The 12,154-nt window shown below is 43.0% G+C and overlaps 1 protein-coding gene across 1 annotated transcript in view; it reads right to left on the bottom strand.

The window, feature by feature from the left end:
- RANBP17 (RAN binding protein 17) overlaps positions 1-12,154 on the bottom strand; it is a gene marked incomplete at both ends in the record, with an annotated part of 158,590 nt that overhangs the window by 12,276 nt on the left and 134,160 nt on the right. The window lies entirely within an intron of this gene.

The raw sequence follows: 12,154 nt of genomic DNA on the forward strand, positions 1-12,154 counted from the left end.
CTTCCTGTATTAATAAATGGATCATAATTTACTAATAATACGAGGAAGATTTAAATGCTCCAAGATTATTAAATACCTTAAATTTTAATCTGTTGTTTTAAAATATTTATTTTACTAGAAAGCCTAACTTCCACATTGATATTTTCCATGTTCAAAGCTAAAACTTCCAGATGAAATAAGAAAACTAAAGCCTTTATTATGAAAGTGAGAACCAGCCCATTATTCCTCAACTAAAAATATTTAACTGTCAGAAACAGCAAATCAGTTGAGATTCGCAATATATAAGAGTTTAAGACTCGCGCATCTTGTCTCCCTGCATTATGAAATTACATTAGACCAACAAAGAGCTTTAAACAAGTTGTTCCGGAGCAGCAGCAGCGCAGAAGGCTGGTGCTGCGGCTGACGTGGGCAGCCTCGACCTCCAGCATCGAATAATGGGCCCAGTTACAGTACAGCGGCTTTCCTTCGGGACACCCTCTCAACCCTCTCCCGTCCTGTTGCTAATTTTCATTATGTGTAGAGGAAGAGGGGAGGAGCTGTGGAAGGAGGGAGGGCAGGCGAGCGAGAAGAGGGCAGGACAGAAAGCACAGGCGAACACAACCACAGAGCTCTTTCCAACAGCCCTTCTGGTCTGAGCCTTCTAAGCTACCCTCAGACCAAGCTTTTCTTTCAGCCTATATAGGCTAGATTCCTCCAGACTTCTGTTCACAGAATATAGCATTTTACCCTATTTACATGTGCTTCCACTACATATATTTAAATAAACATTAGTAACTAAAATGTCATGATTCAACAGCTGAAGCTGAAGCTTAAAATTGTGAGGGACCTGATCTTGTATCTCCATTCGGAATAGGTTGATTTGGTCTGGCCTTTTTCTTCCTTTTTATGAAAAATTAAGGTATAAATGGCTGAAAAAAGTCCCATTCTGGTGTCAGGACAAGGCATCCGGGTGACACGCTGCATACCAGGAACCAGCTTATGGCTGCAGCTGATGGACTGAAGTATGATTTAAGTGTATCTTTCACAGGGTATTCCTATCAGTTATATGGTATGTCCTGCTGGGAAAGTCTTTATTCCCAATGTTCAGAAGAGATGGAAAAGGGATGGCTATAGATGTGAAAAAGGAACAGTTACAGGGAGTGTGGAGCTTGGCATCTCCCTGGCTAAGTCTTTAGAACTGGCCAAAGGGAGATCCCACTTGAAGTAGGTCCAAACCATGAGCCAGCAAAAAGAATCACAGAGTAAGACTGTGTTAACTTATGTCAAACCTGCCTTTGTATCTGAAAGAGAAACACAAGCACATACTCAAAAGGATACACTTAGGATGACAGCTGCCCCTGCAATGTGCCCATTAAAGGTACTATACCAGATCCACTGCCGTTTTCTATTTTTCCACTGTTAAAATAAACTGTCATGTGTTAATAGGACAGTAACACAGATCAGTAATACAAAGAGGACTTTTCAAAGCTAAGGCTTACTTTCATCGCTTCCTACCTTTGGCCAGTAGTGAATCGCCTTTCGAGCGGGCGACAGGGTCACAAAGCAGATGTCTGTGCTACGCCAGGGAGTAACCACAGCACAGCTGGAACATGGCTACGTCCTGCTGTACGTCCTGTGCACACGAGCTGTTCACAGCCAAAGATTTTGCCCTACACTAGCATCTTTTCAAACAGTAATTTTAGTATCTTCCCTCTAATTTGAGGACATATTCTAGCACGTTATTTTCAAATTACAGTTGCATCTGAATTTTTTATGTGAAGGACGGTAACACTCGGGTCCAGTCTCGCCTATCAGAACTGGGTCCATCTATCCTAAGGGAGACGATGCTCCTGGGTGAGCTGGCATCCACCAGGAGTGGAGAAGAGATGCCAGCTGGCTGCTATAGCCTCACCTAGAGTAAAGCACTAAGCCTCATGGGATGGAGCAGTTTTGGCTAGTGTAAGGCTTGGCTACGTTACATACTGGAAGCAGAACAGTTAACTGCAGCAGCACTGAAAATGCCTGATGAATGAAGTATCTCCTCCTTCTGCAGGGAGGAGGGGATACATTTCATTAATTATTACCTTCCAGGGTGTGCTGACTTGCTTCTGTCTGTGCTGAATTTCATGTAAACCCTCTGTTGAATGTCACATACTCATCTGCTGCCTGAAGTGCTAGATTTTGTATTTGGATATCTGGTGTAGCTGACAGATGTTTACAAACTCGTGTATCTGCACAGCTTCTTTTTTCCTATCCATCTGTGCTCCCTGATAGACAGCAAATTATTTCACCTCAGGCTGAAATAATTTAAGGTTGTGACATCAACACTTAATCTGCATTTTTTCGCTCGTAGCACACAGAGATTTTCAGTTACAGATACTAGAGCGTCATTTTAAATTAACCTAAGCTTGTTTATGTAAGATTCGGCCATTTCTAAACAAGTGGCCATAACTATACAGTGTTATGGCTGTTTTTAAAGATAACAGAACTGTGATTAACTGGGACTTTTGGAATGCACAACCTGCCCTAATTTGTAATGCAAACTTCAGCTTGGTTTGGTGTAGGAGAAGGCTGAGCTCTTTAAAAACCGTGTAAAAAATGAATACACATTCCCCTCTGCTTTTAGCAGTATATGAAGAAGCAGCTAGGTTCAAGACTTTGTAAACCCGATTCGTCTTAACCGCAGAAGATGATGATCCTTAAGCATTTTTGCCAGTCCATATGGCGAGAGGCTCTCCCTTTCTTGCACAGGCAGTGCTCTTCTCTGAGAGGTGACACAGAAGTCAGTGTCTACTACCAGCATCTCTGACCAAATGCCTAGTTACAGATTATTTAATCCTCTTGGGAGGAGAGAACAGCAGTTTTACCTACACCAACACCTTCCAGCAAGAGTCTGTCTTCAGGAATGTAAATGGTCCTACGCCTAAATCTTTCAGTCTTCCCCTTAACTGACGCTGGGACTTACAGCGTGCATCTTTAAATTCCTCAAACGTGAGCCATCACCCTTCTCTTCTCCAGCTCCTGAGAAATACGCTGGTGCCTTCTTTTGCATCAAGTGCTGGGAGTTGACGCACAAAAGCATCTGAGGATTTTCAGTGGTACACCAGGATTTCAGCATAGGAATTGGGATCTTTGCCTGCTGCATTATTAATTTTCTGAAATCTCTATTACAGGAAGGTCTTCCAAAACACCAGTCAAGAGGAGAGGGAAGAGAAGGTCAGAAAATGCTATTACTGGAAAAATAAAATCATTTAGTCTAAAACTAATTTGAGGCTAATCTCAAGCTTAATCTACAGAAGTGTTCCAGAAATGTAAAAAGCTGCATACAGACAAGGCTGAGCATGAGATCAGCTCTAAACCCTTCATCCCAGGAACTTCAAGGTATCTCACAACTGAGTGTGCGCTTATCCCCGAGTCTGAACTAGACTCACGCTGACACTGAGTGGAAGTGTGCTCAGTGCGACCCTCAGGGATGCAAACCCCACATGCCAAGGAGCAGTCCTTAAACTGGGCTTAAGCTTGCACCCACCTTCAAGTCAAACCCAGCCTGGCACCTATCACATAACCCACCAGGCCTTGGGGCAACACTAAGAGATTTGTAGATCTCTCTTGCCAGAGCCCTGATGTTGCTTGCCATAAAGCAGCTGGGATTTGCAGACAGCTTGAGTGTAGGCTCAAACCCCGTGGATGTCTGCCAGCAGCAGACCCAGAGGCATCCCTCACACAGCAACAGCAACCAGTAGTAGAGAAAATTAGAACCAGGATAATTATTTTATCCGTATTTACCTTAGTTTAGCACTGATATGGAGATAATCAGCAGTGACAGGGAGGCAGGCTGGGCTTTTAAACCACACCTTGAAGGAAATCAGAGTATAAGAAACCCGGACACTTGGCTTGAACCACTATTCAAGAATCATCCATAAAGCAAAGTGACCCTACTGGGCTCTGCTGGAGCAGACCAGTGTACTAGCATAGAACTTAAAAAGCCTAATTGAAGTATTAATTGCTGATTGCCTAGCAGATTTCAAGCCTCTTCTGTTTTCAAACTGTTCATAAATTGATTCTAATTTCTTCTGTGGAACAATTAAAAGTATTTTTGTTATCCTGATGAACTGAACTGTAACCAAAGCTATTGCAAATAAAGATAAAAGATAGATGATAAAGATGGTAATAAGCATATTTCTACTGCGTCCTGAATAGTCACCAACACTTCTTAGTGAATATCATCTTTCACAACAACAACAAAGGATAAGAGCACAAGGCTATTTCATGCAGTCATCAAAACAAAATGCACTGAATATTATATTTCATACTAAATACATTACCCTGGCAGTTTGACACTCAACATTTCAATAGATATTGCGTCTCTCTAACATTCTGCCTGAATTTCTGCAGATGGACTTTTAAGTATCAATGGAAGATTACTTTACTTGTCACGCTAAAAAGATTTTAAAGAATGGTTGCACACACTTCATTTTTAATTTTTTTCCTTTTTTTTTTTCCCCCCCTAAAAGGGAAACGAATCATGAATTCAGAAACACAGTTATACTGAAAGGTCAAATCCCATGTTGTGTAGTAGTCCTTTGTGTGTAGTGCTCTTTGAGTAGCTAAACTGTCTTGTCTCTGATGTGCCCAGCAAAGCAGTGGGAGTATTTGCTCAAGTTAAACTAAGCTAACCTAAACTATGCTAAGCTAAACTCATCCCAAATCTCAACAATTTCTTGTGATATTGGGATTTTTATTAAAAAATGTATTTTATTTTATTTTTAAACTGTGCAGGTTCCTGGAGATATGTAAATACACAAAAATCTCAACTTTCAGTAAAAAAACCCAAACACGTAAACACCAGGGGGAAAAAACACAACAAACTAAGTTTCTGGATCTCATAATTTCAGAAGACACCCTGAGCACACAAGTATCTCTCAGGATCACAAATAAACAAAACCAACAGCAATTATTAGCCTAGAAAAAGCATGGATTTTTCAGGTTCAGTTCCAGAGTCCTGAAAATCAGAAATCTGCCAAGATTAAGTGGGACACTTAGTATTTAGTGTATGCCGGTCATTGGAAAGTTTTCGGCAACAAAGCAGCCCTTTTCACCTGACGCACACCTTTCCATTTGCTCAAAATGAGCGCTTACTAGGTCAGAACGGCGCAGCAATTGCCTCATCAAACACCGGATCTCTCTACAAGCATCATCTGATCCGCTATAAGCTTCAACGGGCCACTGCTATCATATCCAACAGCAATTAAGCATCCCTGTAAGCCGTTCCTATTCTAGAATTTTAAATCTCTCTCTCTCTCTTTTTTTTTTAATGGGGAAAAGGGAGGGTGTTTGTTCACTGAGAGCGAGTTTCATTACTCACATGGCAAATCTGCCAGTAGCAGATCAAGGAATGGATTGTTACCTTTCTCTACGCATTCTGTAAAGATATTGCTTTCTTTCCAGACTGCAAGCATCACTTCTAACTGGATTTTGAATTATAATGTGAACTTTACAAAATTATTGGTGCTATTCATATCGCTAGTTAGATTCTCCAGAACAGCAATATTTTTTGCCCTTCCCCAAACCGGCACCTCTTAGTGTTTTATATAAAGCAACCACGGCCAGCAGAAATCGAACATTTCCAAGTAATGTAAAGTATTACATTGCACTGAGTAAACAAGGAATAAAACATTTTTATACTTCTCCTTAAAGTTATTTGCTTTTTGAAAATATTTATGCAGCATAGAAGACACGAAGTTATTGAGAAATACAGCCAGTTCCTCTTCTTTAATTGAAACATTTATGCTTTTTCTTCTGCTAGCAAAAAGCAACGAACAGTAATAATACAAGATAAATATACAAGAAACTTATAGATAGGATTGTAAAACAACATCATCCTAATGTTTTCATTTAATTACCCTGAAATGTATTCTATTTAATATTCATTACTCAAAAGCCAATTTAAAAGAGAAAGAGGTGAAGGGACTTATTCAGAAAGACGGACTGTCATTCACTGCAATAGTTATCTAATATACAGAAGTTAATAAAGCAGATTAATCTACAAGTCCCTTTAAGCCATCACTGAGTTTAGAACAACTGCCTCTTTGACCTCTAACCCTCCCGCTGTGCACCAGTAGCAGGTGCCAGCTGCACTAAAATTATGGCCGATGCGTTTTAAGGCAAAGTCTTTTCTTACTTTGCTTCTGACCAGCAGCTGACCCTGTAGGAACGATTGTTTCATGTGCTGGCCTAAAGGCTACATAAACCAGTAACTGATAAACAAAAGCATACATACACCAGCTGCCTCGCCCGAGGGTGCACATCCAACACTGACACCTCTAGCAGTTTGCGCTGCGAGCCCAAGTGCCGCTTTTTGTTTCCGTACATGAATCCTGCACAATACTTGTTACTTTGCAGAACTAAACTTCTCTCCATCCCCGCAACCGTTTGCGTAAACTATAGCACAGCTTGGATGATTAAAGAGGAGATTCCCAATTTGATTTAGCACCATTATTAAGAGCGTGAAATCCTCAGATACATCACTAATGATGATGTATTTTAACATTGAAAGTCTTAAAATTAAATTACTTGATTCACATGACAACGAATCACAACAAGGCTTTAAACAAAGCAGAATTAGAAAAGACACTAAGCTCATTAATTTTTTTGACTTCTTAATTGACAGCACTCATGTAGCGATAGCTATACATTTAGCAATATACTTGAGACTGAGGCTGCTGCTGCCCTTATGCGTGTGCAGTAAGAAGTACGTATAAAAGAGAAGTAACCTTATTTTTCATTAAGATAAGAAGGCTTTGACATAGTTATTTTGCTGATACAAATTACACAACCGCAAAAACAATCAGAGTAATGATTAAATGCAGTTATGTACATGGGAGACTACTAGTGCAAATGTTAACATATTTAAATGGGTTCCCTTCATTAAAAAAATTATATATGATATTAAACCATCAATCAAATCGAAACACTAGAGTCTAAACGTACTGTCACTGGTTAAAATAAATGACTTTGAGACTGAATTTTGGCTCACTCAATATGGTGCCTTTTCTGTTGCTTAGCCACCCAAGTCTCTGCTGGCTTAGGCTACAGCTGGTATATCTCCATCCCTTTCAATTAATAAAGAAAGTTATGATAGTATTGGATAACATTTTTAAATTGTGCTAAGGGGCTGAAAACAGATGTCCCAATGAAAATCTCTCTCACTGCTGTATCAAACCTTTCAAGGCTCAAGCTGGCAAAAGCTGAGCACGCTGGTCCTGATTCAGCTGAGCCTTTAAATACATTTAATTTAAAGTGTAGGAACAATCGCACCTGTGGGTTTGATCCGCTCTTAAAATCAAACATATGCTCACATATGTGGCTCAAGGTGCTCAGGTACTCAACATTTTGCACAACTGCCCTCTCTCAGTACAATTCAGGTTTCTATTTGCAATGTGCTTACATGCAAGTGCTTCTGCACGGGCCATGAAGCATGCATTCTAAACACATCTCCTCCTCAGGTTTTTAGTTCAATTACTGTGCGTAACTCCACACTAGCTGTATATGGCACTGACGTTTACCTGAAAAACGAAGATATCACTGATTTTACTACATACAAGGGTAAAAAGGAAAGCAGGAATTTATAGTAAGTTTTTATTTTAGTAATGCCACTTGATTTTTCATTGCAGCTGGCATCTTTGCTCTCTGTTTTACATTTGCTACGCAGTGCTGCTGTGCTGCTTCATTAGGGCATCTTTGTCACTCGGTGCAGTTCTAAGCCACAAGCGCCCAGCTCCAACTAGCAGCCTGGTGAGGTTTTACCTATCACCGGTACGCCACGCATCCTCCTATTACCGCAGTGCTGCCCACCCCACCCTTGCTCCCTTTTCCAGCACCACCGTGTTCACCATCACCCAGGCCCTGAAAGTTCTTTGTTCACCCACATACCTACTGCAACACTCCTCTCCCAGAGATCCATCTCCAGCCCACGTGGTCCACCACATTCCCCTACGGCAATCAACAACAGCTCTTCCCACATCTCTGATGGTTTTCCCCTACTGCACTCCCCAGCCACTGCCCCCAGAAATGCTGAACTTCAGAAGGGCTCAGCGCAGGCACAGCCTCTTTCTAGGGCCACCTGGCCCGAAAACAACTGTCCACCAGAACACGGTGCCCCTGCTGTGGGCCCACCTGGGCTGAGAAGCGGAGCATCCCTGCCAGCAGGCATATACCTTCTGGTCTGTGGCGGGCCGTGCTGCGGAGGCGTGCGGTGCCGCTCCACCTCTGGGCTGGCCAAACAGCACTCATCGCCGCTCCCACACCAGCGAGTCGGAGGCTGCTTTGGCTGCACGCTGCGTCTTGGCACGGGCACTGTGCACATCTAATCCGAACACTGGTACAACGTTCAAACTTACCAAAAAATCCCCTCCACATTCTTATCCACAAGATCCTCCTGAAAATGATGCACAGAATGGAATCACCATGCAATAACCTCCCTCATTCCTTACCCCTATACCCAACACGCCTACCCAAGAAATGCCCAGGAAAGCAAGTGAACATTGAGATGTCACAGAAATCCTGTTTCTATTCAACTGACGAACCATTTAGCCCCTTCCACACCCAGCACAGAATTATTTCTACGATGGCTGTGCAAACAGAGTTCTTTACCTATTGTGTGCGGCTCTTGGGAACATTTGTCAGAACCATGGGTGAAAGATGCTACAGAACTGACTGATTTTTGGAAAGAACCAACGTAAATAGTACTTTACCATACCGAAATAGAAGTAACTGCCTAACGTGTACAATTCAGCAAGCTAAGCATTACCAGAAGATAAAGGTACCATCTTAAAACCAAAATTTACACTTTCATTTATAAAGCGGAGCAAACACCAGCTTCATCTGTCAATCCCAGAATAACAGCATAGAAAAGTAGGAGCCTTTTAAAATTATTTAGTAAAGTGCTTGTAGCACAACATAATGTAACAGCAATAGTTGAATGCAATAAACCTAATACCGCTTTCTACCCATATATGTTAAATTACTTTACACATGTTAATTCAGTTTAGTTGTAAGACGCCATCACAATGCAGTTGTTTGCAGATTAAGCTCAGACTAAGTAGCTCGCCCGGGGGAACAAAGCCTGTGGCACAGCAAAAAGTAGGGCCAAAGCCAAGAGTCACCGTTACACTTTAAATGGATGCTGTAACTTGCTCCTAAACGTTAAGGAGCTGTTTTACTTCTGTGTTTCCTATTGCTCCTGTCTTTGTAGTGTCACATCAACCTATTAAAAAAACCAGAGCTGCTACAGGCTGTAAGTAAACGAACAAAGAATTAGTATGTAATGATTTAATTAACATTATAAAATTAATGTTTAATTATACAACTCTGCTACTCTAGAGGCTGAATACGACGAAAGCCTCCGTCGCGGATACACACCTATTTACTGAACCCCGTTCGGGTGCTGCTGAATCGCCTCATTTAACAGCGAAGGGGTGCTCGGCTGTGAGCGTACGAGCAGAAGAGCAATGACATGATCACGCTGCTGTTTCAGATGCTGCCGAGAAACCACCATGTCCCTCGCGTAGCGGGGCAGCCCCGCACCCCCTCCCAGGCGGGCGGACGAGGGCCGGGCCGCGGCCCCGGGCGGCGCGGGCAGGAGAGGCCCGCCCCGCCCGACGCCTCCTCTCGCCGCTCACCCCGCTCGGCCGGGCCGGCCCCGGCCCCGGCGCCGTCCCGCCCCACTCCTCTCCCCGGGGCTGCCCGCGGGGCCGTGCCCGCCGAGGCGCGGCGACGCCAGCACCTACCGCTCCGCCCGCGCCTTCTCTTCAGGCCCGAGGGCCTCGCCCCGCCGGTGCGCGGGCGGGGCCGCTCGGCGGCCGCGGAGGCTGCTGTCCCCGCCTCGGGCCCGGGAGGGCGGGAAGCCGCGGGCGCCGGAGCCGCGGGGCCGGGGCGGGGCGGGCGGGAGCGGCCCCCGCGGCAGCGGCGCTCGCCCGGGGCTGCCGCCCGTCCCGTCGGCGGCGGCCGGAGCCCTGCCTGTGGCCTTAGCGGAGCGGGAAAGCGGCAGCTGGAGCCGCTGCGACCTGAGGCGGGCGGTTCCTCAAGGGCTGCTGGAAATTTTAACTGTCCGGCTACTTCCAGAGATCCAACTTGGAAGAAATGTCCTAACTAGTAAATAATTGCGGTTATCACTGCATCAGTTTAGTTTAAAGAGCTGACAAACCTCTCTAAACTCAAAGCACAATTAGTCATTAGGGTCTAGTTTTTCAGCACTGTTAAGCAATTTGTAACCCATTCCTTTTAATAGGGTTATGCATTACTTAACCGACACAGATGTCTTGAAAACTGAAACCGCTGGTTATGAAGCAGCAACCTTGTTCATTAGCTTCCATGATAGTCAAATCATCTATAAAACCAGTGTTTAATGGCCAGCCGATGAATAATCAATGTCTTGCTTTTCAACCAAGTGTGAAAGCGAGAATAATCTAATACACCGTCCCCCTGGTAAAACGCGAGGCCTTGGGTTCCGTTTCTATTCAGGGCTGATTTATAACCCAATGGAAACCTGATGTAAACATATGATCAATGAGTCCCATCATTGCTGATAATAACCCCCAACCGGCCCACTCCCTCATCTCAAAAGCCATCCCTTTAGGCTATTAGTTTCGTCCAGCTAATCCTCTCTACTTCTTCAGCCTGCTGCTTTTACCTTGGCCATCCGTTCCGTCCAGCAGACTCAGAAGTAATTTTATACGCAGCAGAGAGCGGGTGGAATTGATTTTTCACTCAGTGCTCAGTTCCCATCTGAATAATTATCAATTTTACTGCCTCATAAAGGGAAGAGTCAAAATTTCAAATCAATTCAAAAGAGCTTCTGAGACTACAGAAACTGTGCATGAGAATAAAGGTCAAAGTTGTCAGTGACCTCGGGAGATGATGTCAGATATTAGTACACTGAGTAGTTGACATCAGAGGCACTCAATATGATATGACTAGTGCTAATGCAAATCATATTTATGCTGACTACTGGAGACCAGCCATTAATATTTAAAAGACTATGTGAAAGCCTGCATTCAAAATAAATATAACGTATTCCGCAGGATCTGAAGTTAATAAAGACAGATCACTGCCTAGTCATATGCTGTGAAGTGAAAGATTACTGCATATTAACAGGCAAAGTATTACATCAAGATTGCCACAAATGCAGCAAAGTCCAGAGCCCAGGTTGCTGTTCTGTCCTTCACGTTCAAATCACTGCACGCCCCGTACAACACTGAGCAATCCGACGTACCCAAATGCTGACTTCATTGCTAGTTTCCATGAAACCCCTATTGGGCAAGTAAAACTTAAGAACCTGTAATATGACGAGGGAATCATCATATTCTGATAAAGATGTCAATAATAAACATCATTAATATTCTCACAATATGCTATATACTGCCAAGAATATATTAGCTACCATTAGTTACTTTTCATCTTCAATTAGAACAGTAAACAAATGACAACAAGAATTATCCGTGGTGACTTTATGCCAGGCTTTTTCCAAATGGCAGCGTACCTATTAGGGAATCACAAAGATGACCACACCAGTCATTTGCATTTTGTTAATAATTTCCATTTTCCTTAAAAGCCTTCAGACCTGTGAAACACATCTCCTCCTGTGAAACACATCTCCTGAAACAGCATCTTTGCAACTGCATTAGGAATCCAGAGATTCTTGTAAATAAGCATTTTCAAATAGTTTAATGAGATTCCAAGGGCATGTGGCACAGAGCAAATGTGGAGATACGTAGCTATGAACATCCTGATCTCCCTGTAATGTACTTGGGCTGTGATAAACCTGATGGAGCTGGGAAGGGGAAATATCTCCTAAGCACTGCAGCAGCCACTTCCTTTTCAGAAGCATGAGATTTAATTCCTATTGTGTTTACCTTTAAAAGAAAAAAAATCCCTCTGAGTCACCTACTGCAAAATAAGATATTCAAACTCCATAGCATACAGCCATTCAATTTACACATTTCATTACCAAAATGTGTGGTTCGATGCCAGAATTGTTGTTTTTCCTCCTAAAATACTCTAGAGAGATTTCTTTACCACGTCTGTAGAAATGTATTGATGATCTCACACACCTCTTTTTATGAGCAAAAAACGAAACACCAAGTTTTAAGATACTGTACAGCTAAGTATAGTATCT

Source organism: Phaethon aethereus (assembly GCF_964289735.1).
Source record: "Phaethon aethereus genome assembly, chromosome: 14".
Classification (NCBI taxonomy): Eukaryota; Metazoa; Chordata; class Aves; order Phaethontiformes; family Phaethontidae; genus Phaethon; species Phaethon aethereus.